At 38.8% G+C, this 22,499-nt stretch overlaps 1 protein-coding gene across 3 annotated transcripts in view; it reads left to right on the forward strand.

Annotated features, from left to right (window-relative positions):
- SYT16 (synaptotagmin 16) overlaps nt 1–22,499 on the forward strand; it is a 287,045-nt gene that overhangs the window by 163,783 nt on the left and 100,763 nt on the right. The window lies entirely within an intron of this gene.

Consider the following 22,499-nt stretch of genomic DNA (forward strand, 5'->3'; position numbering starts at 1 on the left):
CCCATGGACTGTAGCCTGTCAGGCTCCTCCATCCATGGGATTTTCCAGGCAAGAATACTGGAGTGGGTTGCCATTTCCTTCTCCAGGGGATCTTCCTGACCCAGGGATCGAACCCGGGTCTCCCGCACTGCAGGCAGACTCTTTACCATCTGAGCCACCAGGAGTAAAAATGCTATAAATATTTGCAGAACAAGTTTTTTGTTTTCAACTAGGCGAATGCCTATGAGTGATATTTCTGGGTCATATGGAAAGTATATGTTTAACTTTATTAAAAAAATATTCTATTGTTTTCCAGAGTATAATTTTGCATTCTCAAAAGTTCTGTATGAGATTTCTAGTCACTCATATCCTTATGGTTGTGATATTATTATTATTAGCCATTCTCATACATGTGTAGTGATAACTCATGTTGGGAGATAATTTTCCATTGGTGTCTTGCATGCGCTATGAGCAGGGCAGAGCCACAAACAGCCTTTTGTTTTGGATTTCAAGGGTGTTTGTATGACAGCCTTGGAAGTTAGTGTCTCCCTCCAGAGCACAGAGGATATTTGTTTGCTGTCCAGTCTAGTAAAGTAATGTCTCTCTTCAGGGCATATCTTAGGCAAATTTGCTTGCAAATGATAGAGGTTTTCCAAACTTGGTGTTCCCTGGCTGTAACATAAATCCAATGTATGCATGGAATCTCTCTGGGCCTACCTCTGTGTTGCCCCTTTGATACTTGGAGGTACTGTGAGTAATAAATTGTCCTTTGTCTCTGACCCAGAAGTCGTGCATCTTTGCCAAAGTCTATAAAACAGTAGCAGACAAACTTATTGTGCAAATAGAGTAAAATCACAGATCCTTCATAGGTTTTAACATCCCATTTAGCTTTCATTTGCATTTCCCTGGTAACTAATGACACTAAGCATATTTTCATGTAGTTGTATTCTGTAAGACATCTTTGTAGGGTTGTAAAATTTTTTGCCTACTTTCATTGAATTGTTTGTTTTCTTATTCTTGAGATTTGAAAATTATGTTGGTATTCTGAATATGAGTTACCTTTTAGGTATGTACTTTAAAAACATTTTCTCCTTGTTTTGTGGCTTGAGTTTTTATTCTCTTCACAATATCCCTCAAGGAACAGAGATTCTTAATTAAATGAAATCCACCTTATCAAGTATTGCTTTTATGAATTGTGCTTTTGGTATCATATCTAAATCTTTCTACTGTGTTTTATTCTAGAAATTTTAAAGTTATGAATTTTGCATTTAGTTGTTGTTGTTCAGTTGCTCAGTCACGTCCGACTCTTTGCAACCTCATAAACTGCAGCACTCCAGGCTTCCTTGTCCTTCGCTATCTCCCCGAGTTTGCTCAAACTTTGCATTTAAAGCTATGCTCTATTTTGAGTTAATTTTTTACATGATGTAAGGTATGAATGAAGACCTCTTCTCATATGGCTATCTGATAATTCCCACACCACTTGTTAAAATGACTATTCTTTCTCTATTGCTTGTTTGGATAACATTGTCAGAAATCTATTATCTATATATGTGTGGGTCTATTTCTGGACTTCATTTTCCCCCTTAATCTATAGTTGTATTCTTTCTCTAATAACACACTGCTTTGATTACTATAGCATTATGGTCTTGAAATCAGGTGAGTATTTGACTTGTATTTTCAAAAACTGCTGTGACTAATCTAGTTTATTTCCATATAGTTTTAAATTAGGCTTATTGATTATTACAAAAAACTTTGTTGAGAATTTCATTTGAATTGTGTTGAATCCATAGATCAGTTTGGAGAGAATAGTACACTAATAATACTGTATTTTAAAATCTATTAACATGGTATACCACGTCATTTATTTAGTTCTTAATTTTTTCCATCTGTTTTGTAGTTTCTAGCATACAGGTTTTATATATATTTTGTTCGATTTATACCTAGGTATTTCCCTTTTCTTAGATATAATTGGAAATAGTGTATTTATAACTTCCATTTTCCAATTGCTACTTGCTAATATATAAAAATGTCATTGATTTTTGCATATAATCTTGAATTTTGCAACCTCCTTGAGCTCAATGATGAGTTCTAATAGCTTTTTTAAATAACTATTTTGCACTTTTCCTTGTAGATAATATCAGAGAAATGACAGTTGTCATTTATTCCTTTTCAATATTCATGTCTATTATTTCTTTTTCTTGACTAATTAATGGTGAAAGTGGGTATCTTTGTATTGATCCTGGGCTTGGTAGATAAACTTTGTCTTTCACTGTTATTTAGTATTAGTTAGGTGTAACTTTCTGTAGATGTTCTTTATTATATTGAAGAAATTTGTTTCTATTCCAATTTGTTAAGAGTTTTTAATCAAAAAGGATATTGATTTCTGTCAAATGCAGTTTTGCATCTATTGAACTGATCATATGAATGTTTAATTTTTGAATATTGAACCCATCTTGCATACCTGGATAAAATCTACTCGGTCATGATATACTATTCTTTTCATATATTGCTGGATTTTATTTGCTAATATTTTGTTGAGGATTTTTTGTCATCAATTTACATAAAGGATATTTATCTATAGTTTTCTCACAATATCTTTGGTTTTGGTATCTGGGTAATGCTGGCCTCATAAAATGAGTTGTGAAATGTTTCTCCTTTTTCATAGTCTGGACAGATTTCTGTTAAATCAGTATTTTTTTCTTAAACGTTTGCTAGAATTTTCTATAGAGATCAGCTGAATTTGGAATTTTTGTTGTTACACAATTTTGAAATACAAATTCCATTTCTTTGGGGTATATAGAATTATTCAAAATGTCTATCTTTTTCTTGAGTGACTTTTGGCAATTTGGCTTCTCAAGAATTTTTTTTTTTTTCATTTCATTTAGGTTAAATTTATGGGCATAGTTTTTTCTTTTTATCTTTTTAGTGTTTGTAGTATTTATGATAGTTCTCCATTGTTTCCTGATATTGGTAATTTTTATCTTCATTTTTTTGCAAGGGTCTGTCTGAGTAGAGGACTATCTATATATCTATATATATATATATATTTTTTTTTTTTTTCCTCTTGTGAGTTGCCTCCTATATCTTTGGCTAAGCCATAAAAACAGGTTTATTGGTTCGAGTCACTATTTGAAATTAATATGAGATCCTACTTGTCAATGACCAGATGATGATTGGCTATATTTGAAAGGAAATTCTTGAAAGATCTCATAATTAGTAAATCGCTTTCATATCGGTACTTATGAGAGAACCAAATTAAAAGGGGAGAAAAGTTATAGTGGCTGGCTTTAGGGAGTCCCTTTATTCACAATAACAGAATTGAAACTAAAACGAAGATCCAACATAAATTCCCCTTCTGAAAAAAAAAGAAAATTGCTTCGTCTCCTCAGCAATTCCCCAGTCCCTCCTACAAATAATCTGGAAATTGATCAGCTGGAAGCCATATCTATATATTTTTCAAAGAACTAATTTTGGGTTTCATTAATTTTTCCCTATTGTTTTTCTGTTCTTAGTTGTATTGATTTGTTTCTATTATTTATTATTTCCTTCCTTCTGCTTGCTTTGAGTATTATTTGTCATTTTTTCTAATATAATCATTTAATGGATACATTTTTCTAGGCACTACTTTGTCTACATCTAAAAATATTATATACATTTATTTTTGTTGTATTAAAATATTTCCTAATTTACCTTTGATTTCTGTCTTGATGCATTGTTTACTTAAAAGTGTATAGTTTAGGTTACAAATGTTGGGAATATTCTAGATAACTTTCTGTTACCAGTTTCTGGTTTAATTCAGTTGTGGCCTGAGCATTTTTAGTTTTAAAATATTAAAGTTTGTGTTTTGTCCACTGATGAAAGAAATCAAAGAGGACACAAATAGATGGAGAAATATACCATGTTCATGGGTTGGAAGAATCAATATAGTGAAAATGAGTATACCACCCAAAGCAATCTATAGATTCAATGCAATCCCTATCAAGCTACCAATGGTATTTTTCACAGAACTAGAACAAATCATTTCACAATTTGTATGGAAATACAAAAAACCTCAAATAGCCAAAGCAATCTTGAGAGAGAAGAATGGAACTGGAGGAATCAACCTGCCTGACTTCAGGCTCTACTACAAAGCCACAGTCATCAAGACAGTATGGTACTGGCACAAAGACAGAAATATAGATCAATGGAACAAAATAGAAAGCCCAGAGATAAATCCACGCACCTATGGACACCTTATCTTTGACAAAGGAGGCAAGAATATACAATGGAGAAAAGACAATCTCTTTAACAAGTGGTGCTGGGAAAACTGGTCAACTACTTGTAAAAGAATGAAACTAGAACACTTTCTAACATGATACCCCAAAATAAACTCAAAATGGTTTAAAGATCTAAATGTAAGACCAGAAACTATAAAACTCCTAGAGGAAAACATAGGCAAAACACTCTCCGACATAAATCACAGCAGGATCCTCTACGACCCACCTCCCAGAGTAATGGATATAAAAGCAAAAATAATCAAATGGGACCTAATTAAATTTAAAAGCTTTTGCACAACAAAGGAAACTATAAGCAAGGTGAAAAAACAGTCTTCAGAATGGGAGAAAATAATAGCAAATGAAGCAACTGACGAAGAATTAATCTCAAAAATATACAAGCAACTCCTGCAGCTCAATTCCAGAAAAATAAACGACCTAATCAAAAAATGGGCCAAAGAACTAAACAGACATTTCTCCAAAGAAGACATACAGATGGCTAACAAACACATGAAAAGATGCTCAACATCACTCATTATCAGAGAAACGCAAATCAAAACCACAATGAGGTACCATCTCACGCCCGTCAGAATGGCTGCTATCGAAAAGTCTACAAGCAATAAATGCTGGAGAGGGTGTGGAGAAAAGGGAAGCCTCTTACACTGTTGGTGGGAACGCAAACTAGTACAGCTACTATAGAGAAGAGTGTGGAGATTCCTTAAAAAACTGGAAATAGAACTACTATATGACCCAGCAATCCCACCCCTCGACATACACACCGAGGAAACCAGAATTGAAAGAGACATGTGAACCCCAGTGTTCATCGCAGAACTGTTTATAATAGCCAGGACATGGAAGCAGCCTAGATGCCCATCAGCAGATGAATGGATAAGGAAGCTGTTGTACATATACACAATGGAATATTACTTAGCCATTAGAAAGAATACATTTGAATCAGTTCTAAGGAGGTGGATGAAACTGGAGCCTATTATACAGAGTGAAGTAAGCCAGAAAGAAAAACACCCATACAGTATACTAATGCATATATATGGAATTTAGTAAATCTGCTCCATCTTTAGCCTCAAGTCTTTGCAGGATGTTGGCCCTTTCCCAGAAGGAGCCTGATGTTTTTCAATACTTGGTGTTTGCTTGTATGGTGTGGTTATGTTGGAAGTTTCTGTTTCCTACTGTTCTGGAGCAGCCTCCGTCTTAGGCAGGTGATATGTTCCTGTGTCTTGGGTTAGGGCCTTCTCAGTTATCCTGCCCTTCCCTCAGAGTTAGGGGATGTTCACATGTTTGACCCCAGGACTTCTTCCTACCTCTTCCCCAGAGGTGGTAGTTTTTATTCTGTTCTGTTCATCACCTTCATGTGTCTCTACCTATGGTCTGAGGGTGATGGGATTTGCTGCCCTTTCCCAAGTGGCTTGTGGCTTTTATTCTATAGCGGAAAGATGAGAGAGGGATCCTGGTGAGACTTCTGATTTTTCCTATAGCAGCTGCTCTTCCCCCTCCTCCAGAACCATACCATGGGGAAGCTTTCTCCACCCCTGCCCTGCCTGCCCTGCTCTGCTCTTTCTTGTGAGTCACCAGGTCACTTCTGTGGGGCCAAGCCTCTCCGTAGGTTTCAATTTTCCTGGGGTTTGTGGCTCCTGTGGGTTCTCTACTCTTGTGCCAGTACACACTTGATCTTTAGAAATTCTTTGAAAATATTATCTTAATTTTTCTTGCCAGCTACTATGAATCCAGCGTTTACCCCTGGCAAGCAAATGCTTGTGCTCTTTCTCCCACTGAAAGAAGTTTTCTTTTTGTAACTTTTGCATTAGTTTGTTGCTTTATGACCTCAGCTCTCTAATGAGTTTTAAAATGTGTACTTTTACGTATTATGTAGATTTCATTTTTATTTAAAGAGTGATATCATTATTTCCAATTGTTTTACATCCTAAGTGGAAAATAGAACACTTAACAGTGTACTCTAAAATTAACCTGGACATTCTCATTAATATGGGCAACATGTTTGGGCTGGGAGATACATGTACAAATAAAATATCGATCTTCCTTTAAGGAGTTTTTTAATGCCTGAGAGATAGTTACATGTAAGAGGTCCCATTTTAAAAAGTTTTGGGAAATTAGAACAATTAATGACATGGTAACTTTTGAGATGGTTTTGCCAGTGGTGATCAGAGGAGGTTCCACAGGGCAGATGACATAGGACTACAAACTCTAGGAATGAGTTATAATTTACCAAATGAGTGGAGAGAGAAAAGCATTCCATTTGAAGGAATGACATGAACACAGATGCGTGGACAAGCGTGACATTTTCAGGGATGGATCATAAGGCTAGAAGCATAGGCTGCAATTGGGAAAACCTTTTTTTGTATGTGTTAAGGATTTAGCTTTTATCTTGTAAGTAGCTGGGACTCTCAAAGAGCGCTTAATCAAGCATGATACCAACAGAACTCCATTTTAGAAGGATAACGGTGGCATCAGTTTGCAGACTACATTGGAGGAAAGGATATATGTTAGAGAGATATCATGTTGTTGTTCAGTCATTCAGTTGTGTCCAACTCTTTGTGACCCCATGGACTGCAGCATGCCAGGCTTCTCTGTCCTTCACCATCTCCCAGAGCTTGCTGAAACTCATGTCCATTGAGTCAGTGATGCCATTCAACCATCTTGTCCTCTGTTGTCCCCTTAACCTCCTGCCTTCAGTCTTTCCCAGCATCAGGGTCTTTTCTAATGAGTCAGCTCTTTGCATCAGGTGGGCAAAGTATTGGAGTTTCAGCTTCAGCATCAGTCCCTCCAATGAATATTCAGGACTGATTTCCTTTAGGATGGACTGGTTTGATCTCCTTGCATTCCAAGGGACTCTCAAGAGTCTTCTCCAACACCACAGTTCAAAGCATCAGTTGTTTGGCGATCAGCCTTCTTTATGGTCCAACTCTCACATCCATACATGACTACTGGAAAAACCATAGCTTTGACTAGACAGACTTTTGTTGGCAAAGTACTGTCTTTGCTTTTTAATACGCTGCCTAGGTTTATCATAGCTTTTCTCCAAGGGGCAAATGTCTTTTATTTTAATAGCTGTAATCACCATCTGCAGTGATTTTGGAGACCAAGAAAAAAAGCCTGTCTTTGTTTCCATTGTTTCCTCATCTATTTGCCATGAAGTGATGGGACCAGATACCATGATCTTAGCTAGTTGAATGTTGAATTTTAAGCCAGCTTTTTCACTCTCCTGTTTCAACTTCATCAAGAGGCTCTTTAGTTCCTCTTAGCTTTCTTCCATAAGGGTGGTGTCATCTGCATATCTGAGGTTATTGATATTTCTCCTGGAATCTTGATTCCAGTTTGTGCTTCATCCAGCCTGGCATTTTGCATGATGTACTCTGCATTTAAGTTAAATAAGCAAAGTGACAATATAGAGTCTTGATGTACTCCTTTTCCACTTTTGAACCAGTCTGTCGTTCCATGTATGGTTCTGTTTCTTCTTGACCTGCATACAGGTTTTGCAGGAGACAGGTAAGGTGGTCTGGTATTCCCATCTCTTTAAGAATTTTCTATAGTTTGTTGTGATCCACACAGTCAAAGGCTGTAAGTAGTCAATGAAGCAGAAATAGATGTTTTTATGGAATTCTTTTGCTTTTTTTATGATCCAACAGATGTTGGCAGTTTGATCTTTGGTTCCTCTGTATTTTCTAAATCCAGTTTGAACATCTGGAAGTTCACGGTTCATGTACTATTGAAGTCTCACTTGGAAAATTTTGAGCATTACTTTGCTAGAATGTGAAATGAGTGCAATTGTGTGGTAGTTTGAACATTCTTTGGCATTTCCTTTCTTTGGGATTGGAATGAAAACATACCTTTTCCAGTCCTATGGCCACTGCTGAGTTTTCCAAATTTGCTGGCATGTTGCATGCAGCATTTTAACAGCAACATCTTTTAGGATTTGATATAGCTCAACTGGAATTCCATCACCTCCACTAGCTTTGTTCCTAGTGAAGTTTCCTAAGGCCCATTTAACTTTGCACTTCAAGATATCTGGCTTCTCCATCTTCAGCTTCAAATAATATAATCAATCTGATTTTTGTATTTACCATCTGGTGATGTCCCTGTGTAGAGTCTTCTCTTAAGTTATTGGAAGAGGGTGTTTGCTATGACCAGTGCATTCTCTTGGCAAAACTCTGTTAGCCTTTGCCCTGCTTCATTTTGTACTCCAAGGCCAAACTTGCCTGTTACTCCAGCAATCTCATGATTTCCTACTTTTGCATTCCAGTCTGCTATATTGAAAAAAACATCTTTTTTGGTGTTATTTCTAGAAGGGCTTAAAGTCTTCATAGTACTGTTCAACTTCAGCTACTTCAGCATTAGTGGTTGGGGTGTAGACTTGGATTACTGTGATTCTGAATGGTTTGCCTTGGAAATGAACAGAGATCATTCTGTCATTTTTGAGATTGCACCCAAGTACTGCATTTTGGACTCTTTGTTGACTATGAGGTCTAATCCATTTCTTCTAAGGGATTCTTTCCACAATAGTAGATATAATGGTCTTCTGAATTAAAGCCCGTTTTCATAGTAGCTGGTAAGAAGAAACAATGTGTAAGCCAATGTGAATGCATAAAAAGAAATGATTGTCGTTATTTTAACATTACTCCCCCTGAAAGGCCTCTCAACTAAAGAAGGTCATTGCCAAGCTTGTAGCGGGGTATTGGGGTACCACCTTGTTACTGCTAGGCAGATGTCCAGTTTTCCCTCTTGGCCTTCTTAACCCTTGCAGGGGTGCTCCTCACTAATGCTGGGTTAGATGAGAGATTCATCTCTCCATGTGGTCTCTGCTGACATGGAGTTGAAGGTAGCCTTGATGATGGTGAGAATCCTGTCTCCACTAGACTTCTCTGACACCTCCCAAATGGAGAGGGGCAGGGGTACCTCATTGCTCCAGGTGGGGTACAGACTCCCCATGAGCCCTCCACTGATACCATGAGGGCACAAGATGCTTATTACTGGCTATCAAGGATGAAAGTTCCGGATTCCTACTCAGCCTTCTCTGGCACCCCCATTGGGGATATTGGTGTGCGTGCGTTCTTAGTTGCTTCAGTCATGTTGGACTCTCCAAGACCCTGTGGACCATGGCCTGCCAGGCTCCTCTGTCCATGGAATTCTCCAGGCAAGAATACTGGAGTGGGTTGCCATTTCCTTCTCCAAATATGACCTGAGACAAGCCAAAATGACCCTCATTAAAGCTTGGCAAGGATGGAAGTCTCGGCTGCATACTTGGCCTTTGCTGGCATGATTGAGCGTGGGGGACACAGTTTTCCTGTGCTATTTGACTAGAATATAATATTTATTGTCTAAAACTTTTCTGGTTTTGTATTCTATCCCTTTCCTTGCCCTTTGCACAGAGAGAGCAGGCATCTCTTGAGTTTTGTGTCTTTGCTTATTGGTGTTTCTGGGTTGCCAGCTTCCTCAGCTTCAAGTCTGTGATACATGAGGCCGAAGAACCCAGGAAACTCCCCCCATGTTGTTCCTTGAGTCTCATGATCCCTAGCTGGTTTGCCTTCTTCTTGGGACCTTACAATCTTCTCATCTTTGTTTTACATACAATGCCCAGAGTTTCGAGTTGTAAGTGGAGGGAAGAATAGGGGAAAGTATATCTATTCTATCTTCTTGGGAGTGAAAATCTTCAAATTAGACCTTTATAACATTGTGACTTTAATTTCCACCCAATTCTCTCCATTTCACAGTGAAAATAAGAGGAACAGAAAAAATGATAAAGGGGCAAATGTTTGTGCAGATGGTAAAGGGAGAAATATTCCTCTATAAAGAGACATCTTATACGATGGCCTTCCTCAGTAAATTAAATATTTATTGAATGCCTACCATGTACAAAGCACTGGGGGAATGGACCCACCTACACAAGCATAAGCTGTGGACCTCTCCTTCAGATTACTGAAATGTTTATACCATTTATTTAATATGTTACAGAAGATTCAAAAATGTTTTCAATGCCCTGACTCTTTGGTGGCAGTGGGAGTTGAGAATGCAGCAGAAAACGAGAATGAGATAGTTCTGCTATCCCAAATCACTTATTACTTTATAGATAGAGGAGCATTACTGAGAAAGCATTCCATCTTTCTCCCTCTCCCTGATGAGATGGAGTCCACTAATTTACTTCAGATGCCTTATAGCCAATGAACAAAAGCTTTTATTCCTCTCTTTCATGAAATTATTTAAATGCCCTCAGGACTGTCATAAACTGGGATAAGGGACTGGACTCTCAGCTTCATGAATGTTAAAAGCCTATTTTGGGGAGGGATTTACCTGCCAGTTAATAGTCTTAAATTATTGTCCTGTGCTCAATTTTTCCTTTATACCAGAGAATCACATCAGCTTCAGCATATGGGCTTCTTTGCAGTCTACTAGAGAGATGTATTTGGAGATACCGTAGGAAAAGGCAGCATTTTAATCAGTGATTTATATGCACTTTTAAAAAAAGCCTTGTCAAGACTGCTTTTCCCATTTAACCTTGAATTCTTTTCATAACGTTGTATCTTGATTTCATGCTTTTTAATGTGCCATATTTTTCTCCACAATAGATTTTAAGCTAAATTGGCCCAAAACAAGAGGGATGCTGAAGGCTTTTTGTAACCATGGAAACATTTCTGGGCACTTACTGAGGACCTGGTTGCCAATAGTAATGCAACAGAGAAAATAGATACACTTCATTTAGCAGTTGCCTATGATTAAGAGACAGATAGAGTCCTTATAGTGCCATCTCAAGATAGGCTTTTTGGTTAAAAGACCCAAATCCCAAACAGCAACTTCTCAGTCTAGAAGCAGTTATGACACCTTTGATATGTGATGGGAAGGAGTTCTAATTGCATTTAAAAATCATCTTTGTTTACAGTTTTTCACCTCATACTTTTTTTTTGTTTTGAGACTGTTTTTTAACCACATGTATTTGTTTCCAAGAAATATGCTCACTGTTTCCTGAAATAGCTTGCTAATGGAATTAATGTGTTCCAAGTACATTGGCATATAGAACTTTAGAAATACTCTTTGGCTAGATGGAATGTATTTAAAAAATAGAACAGCAGGCTTTGAAATCATGGTGATATAATTTGACTTTTCAATCAGATTATTCTACAAGGCTAATGTAACATGGAAGGGAAAACCCTACTGTGTTCTTAGTTACTCGTTGATCTCAAGCTTTTATGGATTGAAGGTATTTTGTTCTGTTGATGTTCTGAGGATTACTTGTGGCAATTGAGACTAAATGGTTTCAGGCAGGAGAATGCAGTTGATTTGTAAATTATACAGCCTTCATTTCTTTTCTAGAGGATGCCTTTCTGAACACAGAATGCTACTTCCTGCTTTCCTTTAATTGCAGTACTGGAACTTTGCTTTTTTATTGCCCAAGTGATTTCTTGAAAGCAAACCATCCCTAGTTAAATTTATCTTCATTTGTTAGTACAACATTATGCTTCGTTTGATTGCATTTGCTACCGTGTCACTAGTTATCCAGAACTGTCCATGAAAAAGTTTGAGTATTCTGCAAAAGCTTCAGAATTTGTTTTCTAAAAGCTTTATGAAGTTAATTTTCTTGCTATGTTGACTTGCATGTTTTAGAAAAGCTGGGTATTTATTGATGAACATGCCAGTACCTGTCCTCTAGAACCTTGACATTTCAGAACCTCTGAACCTTAGTTTTCAGAACCTTGACAAAACCTCTAGTTTTTAGAGGTTGTTATTGTCAACGTTACTTGTTTTTCAACTTTGTGTCATTTTAAAAGAAAATTTCAGATGTGTAACACAATTTTAAACGGACAGAAGTTAGAACATAAAACTTCTATGAATGGTCAGGTAGAGATTCAATTTTTGCCTTAATTTCTGAATGTTATTATAATAGGTGGTAGGACATTTTAAAGGACAAGTTTAAAGTAAGAGAGAGCCCATTTTCTATTTTCCTCTTCTTACTACCATTAGAAATGGATTAGAGGAATTAAAGGTAAATTATGCTACAAATAAGCTTTAATTCCATTTTCACAATTCCCAGGGAACCAGAAAATTTTCTTTAATAATGAAATTACCTGATAATTAAAAGCTCAGGAGGCTTCCTTGCCCTGAGACACTCGCTGTAATTGATGCAGGTGTATCATTTTTGCAATTATCTAGCCCAACAGGGAAGAAGCTGGAGTCAAGTAGTAACTACAATATAATAAGAACTTTTTTCATTTATGTACCTTGATTCTTCTTGCTGAGGAAGATTCTTACCTGTGTTGTTCTCTGTGTTGTGTATTTATCTTTTAAAATTCCATGGAGAATTTATCCTCTTCTCTTCTTCCCCTCTTATCTTTTCCTTTGTCTGTTAAGTCCTCTTTCTCCCTCCTTGGTACTATTTTCCAGTGTCCACTTTTGTGGAGAGAGTTTCTGAAAAGGAACCTTGCAATGGAGTCACTGAGATGTGGTTATAAAGTTCCTCTTTTCCTGGAGCTCTTGTTAATTATGCTAAGGGGGTGGTCTAGGCCATTGTTAATGGAGCTTTTAGTGCCCTTCACATTTCCTAGTTTTTAAATTGATGAAGCATTTCAAAAACATAGAAAAATATAGCATCATACAACAAACACCCACCATGTAACTTTGCCAAGTCTTAACATTTTGCTATTTTAATTCAGATTTACTTTAAAGAAGTCATCCAGGTTGGAGATCACTGGAGTCCCCTGAGGATGCCTCTGTGTTTCTCTTCTCTCCCTAGTAGGAGTAAAACAAATCTAAATTTGGGCATTATGATTCCCTTTATGATTTTATCCTTTTGCTGCAAGTATTTGTAAATTACACACAGCGTAATTTGGCATGTTTTAAAGTTTTATACAAATGATGTAATATTGAACATATTTTATTCTTCAACTTGTTTTTGCTTCCACTCAATGTTACACTTCTAAATTATTCAGATATATGTCTATATGGTTTATGTTAACAGCTATATAGGAATCCACTGTATTAATTAACATTCATTTAATTGATCTATTTTTCTGTTGATCTAATTTATCCATTCATGTGAACATCTAATTTATTTTCAACTTTTCACTACCATAATGGATAATTCTGCATGTAAATATATCTCTGAGCACATATACTAGAGCTTATTTAGTTGGAATGTATGAAAGAGACAGTCCTATTTTGAGCCCCCTTTTTAAACATGGTAATTTCTTCTTTGGTTGAAGTCCCTTGAATAGATCCCCTTATTCTTGCCCCACTATTGATGGGGTCCTGAATAGGAACACAATCTATGTGTTCCCGCACCACCCAGAGTTCATCTTTGGTACACCACTGACTCAATGGACATGAATTTGAGCAAACTCCAGGAGATAGTGGAGGACAGAGGAGCAAACTCCAGCAGAACTGGTGTGCTGTAGTTCATGGGGTTCCAAAGAGTTGGACATGACTTACGAACTGAACAACAACTCTAGATTAAAATCAACACAGTTTATAAGAGAGAACTAGTGACAATACAGTCAGGAGAAAACCACTGTACCATTTCATTTGAAGTTTGGTTTTTCTTTTATGAAAAGTAAATTGGAGAAATGCATTGGGATCTGTGCTGGTTTTTAAACTATTTTCTCTCAGTTCAAATCCATTCTTTCATATCCTGCTTTGAATGTTAAGGCTGGAATTCTGCAAACTACAGTTTGCCTTTGCTTGGGGGTATTCTCTGATCTTGTGACAAAAGGACTATTGGGAGATGGGAGTAGGGAGAAAGGGCTTACTTTTTCCAGTTTTTGGCTCACTGTTTCTGTTGTTGGCATCTTAGCACTGCCCTTCATAGTGCTATCAGCAGCATGGGTTCTGGTCTCCAGCTTCTTTGAGCATTCCAGAGCCAGCCTTTCTGCACTCCATTCAGAGGTGAGAACACTTACCAGGTCATTTTCCCTCCACAGATGTCTGAGCTTCATATCCATGAGGCCTCACCTCTGAGCTTCTAGTTTATAACCTTGACATCTTCCCTTTGCTTCCCCAGCCAGAGGGTGGTAGCTGCCCCCTGCAGTTCCAGTCTCTGGCTATTTCTCTGTTCCTTCTTCTATTCATCCAATACCCACTACCCATGGAACCAATTATCTATACTAAATTTCTTCTGTTGAAATACCTATTGTGGGTTTTGTTTCCTGACTGGACCTTGACCAGTGTAGTAATTAAAGTCTTGTCCAAGCAGCTGTGTAGGTTTTGAAGTAGTCTGTGTGCAAGAGCTACAATCTGCAGATGAACTAGGACTTTCTTGAGATGATAGGTAACTGACATGACGGACATCTAAGTCTTACCCATTCTGATATTCACCAGGTGAACGAATGAATATAACATGTCAGGTGAGAGATGCCACGTAGAAAAATAAAACAAGATAAGGGGTTAAAAATTAACTGAGTGAGTGCTGTTTTATATAGGGTGGTCTTTTCTGAATTTTATACACAATGAACTGTCTGGGAAGGCAGTGCTTACACTGAGGTCTGAAGGAAAGAGTGATCCTACTAGAGGGAACAGTAAAAGGACAAGCCATGGGGTAGGATAAGAATTGTGTTTGGTGGATTGATTATAAAATGTGGCTTTGCCAAAGCTTTTCAGTAGCTGGTCATCAGTAATGCTGTCTAGTTATTATTCCAGAGTTTCTGTTGTTCTTGAGATTTCCTGATGTTTCATGAATCTTTTTCTTAAGGATGTCAGGTACAGGATTATCACAGGAGACACACTCTTGTTCATGACATGGAAGGACTTTTATATCATTTCAAAAATCAGTTCCTTTTGGGAAAAAGAAACCATTATGAAGTTGAAACTTAAAATATTACCTTCTTAAGCTATGATATCAAAGTCTGTTTCAAAATCAAAATAAGAACTTCAAGTTTTTCTGAGACTGTCTAGATTTTATTCTGTTTTGATCCTGCAAAAAGCAGCCACTGCTTATATGGAACGTTTGAAAATTGCTCTCCTGCATTTAGATCCATAATGACAAGCAGTTACTTTCATTTGAGTCTGTGATAGATGAGCTTTACTCTTGGTACTTTGCTTTGCAAGATTGGACTTCTTAGCCACAAAGATGACATTGAGCAAATATTGTTTATGTACCAGAAGAGATGCTATTTACAAAACTGAACTAAACTCAAACTATATGGAGGATTTCTCAATTTCTTATAAGCAAAGAAGAGTGGTTGAGCTCAAGTAACTGATAAGTGCGGGGATAAATCTGGTTCCATGAAGTTATATCCAGGGGTTCAAATGTCTTGGAACTTGGTCTCTCTCCCTCCCTATGTCTCTTATTTCTGCATCCATCTGGGCTGGTTCCCTTCTATGGCTCCATGTGTAGTGAAATGGTTGCCAAAGCTCCAGATTTATATCCTCTTAGGTTATAATCCAGTGCAGAAAAAAATGCCACTTTCTGGCAACTGAAAAAAATCCTGAGGTTAGCACTCATTGGCTTGATTCTCCCTGCTCGGATTGAATTACGTGACAAACCTTAGTAATCTTTGAAATCAGGGAAATATGGAACTCTGATTGGCCAGGCCTAAGTCATTTGTCATTTCTATAGCTGGTGTAGAGAGAGCTGTATCAGAAGCAAAGCCTAAGCATAGAGAAATGGTGGTTTACCTAGAAGAAAATCAGGGTTCCAAAAGTTGAAAGAGTAGATATCAGATAGCAAAGAAAACAAAGCTCTGTTGGAGGAGTCAGTGCCTGTCATGGATGTCTCCATTGCCCTTACACTGTACACTGATCAGAAGCCTGTTTCAGGGGTGAATCTGGATTCCTTGTATCATCGCATATGGCTTACTGTCATCACAGGTGCCATGAACACCTGTTTCTCAGTGTTTAGGAATGCACATCTCTTATGAGTCAGGAAAAGCAATTTTTTATTTGATAATTTGGATTTTGATCATGGCTTAGTTAGTGTTAGTCGTTCAGTCATGTCTGACTCTGGTGGACTGTAGCCCACCAGGCTCCTCTCCAGGGGATCTTCCTGACCTAGGGATCAAACCTGGGTCTCCAGCACTGCAGGCAGATTCATTACCATCTGAGTCACCAGGGCAGCCCTCCCTTGAATATTAGAAAATCTCTCTAACTCATCTTTTTAGATTGGTTTAACTGTACACTTAACTTCATGTTAAATCACCACAAACTTAGTAGCTTATATGATATGTATTTATTTCAGTGTCTGTGGGTTAGAAACCCAGAAATGATTAGCTGGGTCCTCTGCACAGGGTCTCACAAAGGATCAACCGGGTTGCGTTCTCATCTGCAAATTGGACTGGGAAAAATTCCATTTCCAGACTCTCTCAGGTCACGGGCACAATTGATTTCCTTGTAGAAGTAGGATTAAGGGTCCCAGCTTCATGCTGGCTGTTGATTGCAGGCTGTCCTTCACTCCTGGAGGCTACCTGTGGTTCCTAGAGGATGCCCACAGTTCCTTGCCACATGGGCAACGTGGTTGCTTACTACATGAAGCCAGCAAGGAGGGGCCACTGGCAAAAGGCATCTTATATTATATAATGAAATCATGGGCATGACATTGTTGGTTACAAGCACATCGCAAGTTGGTGGTTACACATTCTGTTGGTTACAAGCATATCGCAAGTCCTGCCCACACTGAGGGGAGGAGATCATGCAAAGTTATGGATACTAGGAGGCAGGGATGGGGGGTAAGGATCCTAGATTTTCTATATAAGCAGAGAAACTACATGAAAGGTAGAAGCTACTTAAATGACTTCATGTGAGTTGTTTACTCTTACAGATTTTTTTTTTTTTTTTTTTTTAGTGAGAAAATTGTAGTTCTGTTCTGAAAATCAACTGCTCCTTTCTCTTGGCTGCTCTACAAATGATTCATCCAGGAATTGTTCATAAAATGATTTTGGTTAGAACCTAGATCTATAGACCTGAATCGATTTTCAGATGGTAGAGTGTAAAGGGAATGCAGACTTCACAGGAAAACTCACTACTGGCATGTGCTTCTCATTGCAAATGCCCAAGAGACCTTGCCAAGAGTCCTTATTGATTTTGTAGATCATTCCAAGTGAAGAACTTCTTGATTGTTAATATTAGAAATAATAAATATAACAGCAATAGGTATTCAACAAAGGGAAATCTTGCCTTTGTGCTAAATATTCTATCTAATTGCATTATGTTATTTAATCATCATAATTTTGTGAGGTGTGTCCATGAGTAAGTGGGTGGATTATTATTTCTGCTTTTAAAGAAAGGACAAGAGTTCCAGGGAGGTTCAGTAATTCTTTGCATGTCTCTAGCTGGTCAAGTAGCTGAGATTCCAAATCACATGTGCCCGACTCAAAACCTCAAGGCGCCTTCCCCATGGAGCCAGCATCCCAAAGCAGGTTGAAGCTCTCCCATGCTGTCCTGCACCTCTGTCTTTGTTATAAGAAGTCCAGCTCAACAGCAGTTACTTGCAACAAATTACTGGGCATTATAGCTTCTGATAGTGGACTTAAATCCTCCTAAGTCTGATTTAAGGGATTAATGGAGAAGGAGGCTGCATTTGCAGTCTTTATTTCCCTGGCCCCTGCTTGCTTCTTTCTTCACTACTGTTTGGCCTCTAGTCTTCAACTCTAATGACCATGCACTGAATTATTCGACTAGTTTCCCCACTTTCATTTTACTTGACTTATTTGGGAATGACAGTGTTGAATATTCCTCCTTTGAAACTCATTCCTCACCTGGGTTCTGGATACCACTTGTTCCTGGATTTCCCCTTGCCACGTCTTTTTCGTTCACCTTCCTCTGCCCATCCCTTAAACACTGGTTTCCTTCTTACACACTCAGTTTCTTATCCCTCGTGGCTCTCCTAACATTCCCCTACGTGTAGTATGTACCAAATTATATTGATTCTGTCTCTACAGTTTCTCTTGGATCAGCCCAGCTTCTCTCTGTGCCCTCTGCCTTAACTTATCTATATCTGTATCTACCTAATTTATCTATCTATAGCCTCTTCTGCTGGTCTGTCTATTTCAGTAATGTCCTAACTGGTTTCTCTATGTTCTTTCCACCTCTTATCCATTTTCTAAGTTCTCCTCAGAATGTTCATTCCAAACTCTGCACCAGGTTTCATACCTTCTCATACAAAAAGCTTTCCAGGATGACTTCTTTCCTTTGAAAGATGCATAGCCTTCAAGGATTTGGGCCATTGTCTTCCAGCTTCCGGAAATACCAAGATAATTCACATCTAAACATTCCGTTTCCTTTCCCTGCTCCTGCCGAGTGAAAACTGCTTATTTTTCAAGAGTCCTCTCAAGTACCATCGTCTCTAGCAAGCTGTCTTGGTTCATTCAGGTGGCTATACAAAAACAGCATAGACTGAGTGACTGAACACTTCTCACAGCTCTAGATACTCAAGTTTTCCAGCACCAGCAGATTCTTTGTCTCGGTGAGCTCACTTTATGGTTCATAGACGGTGGTCTTCTTGGCTGTGTCCTCACATAGTGGAAAAGGGTAAGAGAGCTCTCTGGGGTCTCTTTTATAAGGGCAAGAATCCCATTCTGACTACTCCACCCCCATGAGCTAATCACCTTCCAAAAGCTCTGCCTCCTAATGCCGTCACATTGAAGGAGTAGGATTTCACCATAGGAATTCTGGGAGGATACAAGGATTCAGTTCATAACTGTTCATAATATTTTGGCATATTCCCCACACTGCCCCTTCCCACCCCCACCCCCATGCCCCTGGCCTTTTCCTGGCGGTTAGCTGCTTCCTTATCTGTCTCAATAGCATGTTACATTTCTCATTTCTCAGTTAATATAGGTTTTGTGTTGTATATAACTTAAAAAAATAATTGCACCCACTCAAGTCTGCAGGTTTCTTGATTGCAGAAGTTTGTACTTTCATTATCTTTACAGTCTGAGAATTTAGCATAGCATCAGTTTCATGAATGGAAAAAAAAAGACTTCATGAATGAACATACACCTTATCTTAGCTGGCGCCATCATATCTCATTACCTTCAAGAAAATGAGCAGCCTGTAAATATTCTACAAGTAACTGTAAGTTTCAGACTGTTGGAAGAATCTAGTCAATGCCAGTCTCCAGGTTTCCTAGCACATTTGACACTGTGTTGGAAGACATAGGCAAGAAGTACCTTAAGGCTTGCTTTGACCTTCTCCATCTAGCATTAATGAGGACTTAAAAGACAAGTGAAAATGAGCTGTGAATGTTAGTGTGTCAGCCTTACTTGTAGTTGTTCATTCTTTCTCTGATATATACAGCAAGACACGGGGGTTCTGCTGCTGTGATTGAAGTGGGGAGCTCCAGTGCAGAGAGACGGCTGTGACATCACCATGTGCCGCACCTATGAATGGGACAGTCCCGGACAACTTGGCAGGGGTAAAACCATTAAAGTGTAGATCCAATTGATATGTTCTGGCAACATCTCCTGAGTATGCACTGGAGACAAAAGATCAAGGGAGCAATAACTCTTCTTTGGCACTCCAGCTACAGCACTGAAGTCATGATATCTCAGTTCTCAGCAGCACAGCCCCAAGTCATTTTCCTAAGAGGTGTCTCCTTGTCAGAACATGTTTAGCTAAGATGGGCAAGAGGTTCTATATATCAGAGAGGTACTACCATCCAATGTTAGTGCAGAAGACTATTTATTTTGCTGATGATCAATAGAGTCTTTGAAATATTTTGATTGCATTTTTGGTTTGGAGTTATGGCCTTGATTATAATGGCATGTGTTCATGTTCTGTTGTGTCTGACTTCTTGTGACCCGATGGAATGTAGCCCGCCAAGCTCCTCTGTCCTTGGAATTCTTCAGGCAAGAATACTGGAGCAGGTTGTCATTTCCTTCTCCAGGGGATCTTCCTGACCTCAGGATCAGACCCACATCTCCTGTGTCTCCTGCACTGACAAACAGATTCTTTACCACTCAGCCACCTGGGAAGCCCTGATTATAATGGAATCCTTGTTAAACTCTAAGAATTTGGCCCCCAGATATGTTTCTGAAACTTGTAATTTTATCTATGTTAACTTTGTATCATTACTTCTGATGTAAGTATTTTATTTTCCCTGCTAGACAATCAACTCCTTAGAACAAGGATCACATATTAATCACCCCTGTCTTCTGTCACCACTTATAGCACTGTTATTTGCATATGCTAGATTCATAATAAATATTTTGTCAATTAAGTTAGTGGGAATGTTAAACTTTGCTCAGGTTCTGGCATAGTTCAGGTTTAGGCAAAATCAAAGACCCTGGAGGGCAAGTCAAAAGAATTCATGGTGATTTACTCTTTCAGCCTGCCTTGTTATTCAGGAATTTTTGAAATATGGGGAATTTAAGAAGAACATTTGTGGAAAACTGATATTTATCAAATGCCTGTTTTATTAGTAATTTTTAAAAGTTCCAGTTGTTGGCATGGGAATATAAATGCTTCTTTCTACTTGACTGATGATTGACCAGTTCCTCTTGATTTCCTTTGTTGATCTTCACATCTCCTTGATCTCCAAATGTCAGGATGCAGAGTTTAGCCTTTGGACTTGCCTCTCTTTCTAATCTCATCACAGCTCAAGGTTTTAGATAATATTCATATGTTAATGGAGGTTTCCCTGGGGGCTCAGATGGTAAATAATCTGCCTGCAATGCAGGAGACCTGGGTGTGATCCCTGGGTTGGGAAGGTCCCCTGGAGAAGGCAGTGGCAATCCACTCCAGTATTCTTGCTTGGAGAACTCCATGGACAGACCATGGGGTCACAAAGACTTGGACATGACTGAGCGGCTTTCACTCCCTCACTCACACGTTAATGAATCAAATTGCCAGCATTCACTGGATCATAGAGAAAGCTAGGGAATTCCAGAAAAACATCTACCTCTGTTTCATTGACTACACCAAAGCCTTTGAATATATGGATCATAACAAACTGTGCTGCTGCTGCTGCTAAGTCGCTTCAGTTGTGTCTGACTCTTAGCAACCTCATGGACTGTAGCCTACCAGGCTCCTCTGTCCATGGGATTTTCCAGGCAAGAGTACTGGAGTGGGGTGCCATTGCCTTCTCCGATAACAAACTATGGAAGCTTTTAAAGAGATGGGAATACCAGACTGTCTTACCTGTCTCCTGAGAAACCTGTATGCAGGTCAAGAAGAAACAGTTAATATGGAAAAACTGATTGGTTCAAGATTGAGAAAGGAGTATGACAGGGCTGTCTGCTGTCACCCTGTTAGTTTAGCCTATACGCTGAGCACATTATGAGAAATGACGGGCTGGATGAGTTACAAGCTGGAATCAAGATAGGTGGGAGAAACATCATCAACCTCAGATACGTGGATGATGCCACTCTAATGGCAGAAAGTGAAGAGAAACTAAAAAGCCTCTTGATGAGGGTGAAGGAGGAGAGTGAAAGAGCCAGCTTAAACTAAATATTAAAAAACTAAGATCATGGCACCTGGCCCCATTCCTTCATGACAAATAGAGGGGGGAAAGGTGGAAGTAGTGACAGATTTCCTCTTCTTGGGCTCTAAAAATCACTTTGGATGGTGACTGCAGCCATGAAATTCAGAAGATGTTTGCTTCTTGGCAGAAAAGTTATGACAAACCTAGACAGTGGGTTGAAAAGCAAAGACATCACTCTGCCAACCAAGGTCCATATAGTCAAGGCTATGATCTTCCCAGTGGTCATGTATGGTTGTGAGAGCTGGACTGTAAAGAAGGCAGAGCACCGAAGAATTGATGCCTTAAAAGTGTGGAGCTGGAGAAGACTCTTGAGAGTCCCTTTGACAGCAAGGAGATCAAACCAATCAATCCTAGGGGAAATCAACCCTGAATACTGGTTGGAAAGACTAATGTCGAAGCTGAAACTCCAGTCCTTTGGTCATCTGATCCGAACACCTGACTCATTGGAAAAGTCCCTGATCTGGGAAAGATTGAGGGCAGAAGGAGAAGAGAGTGTCAGAGGATGAGATGGCTGGATGGCATCACTGATTCAATGGACATGAACTTGGGAAAACTTTAGGAGACGGTGAGGGACAGGGAGGCCTGGCATGCTGCAGTTCATGACACGACTGGGCAACTGAACAACAACATATGTTAATGAGTCTACAGTTTATTCTCATGTCCAAGTGCTTGCTTGCTATTCTACTTGGATGTCTACTGGATGGTGGTGGCTTATTCGCTAAAGTCGTGTCTGACTCTTAAGACCCAATGGGCTATAGCCCACCAGGATCCTCTGTCCATGGGATTTCCCAGCCAAGAATACCACAGTGAGTTGCCATTTCCTTCTCCAAGGGATC

This window comes from Giraffa tippelskirchi, chromosome 7 (genome assembly GCF_054371585.1).
Source record: "Giraffa tippelskirchi isolate mGirTip1 chromosome 7, T2T-mGirTip1v1.2.pri, whole genome shotgun sequence".
Taxonomy (NCBI): domain Eukaryota; kingdom Metazoa; phylum Chordata; class Mammalia; order Artiodactyla; family Giraffidae; genus Giraffa; species Giraffa tippelskirchi.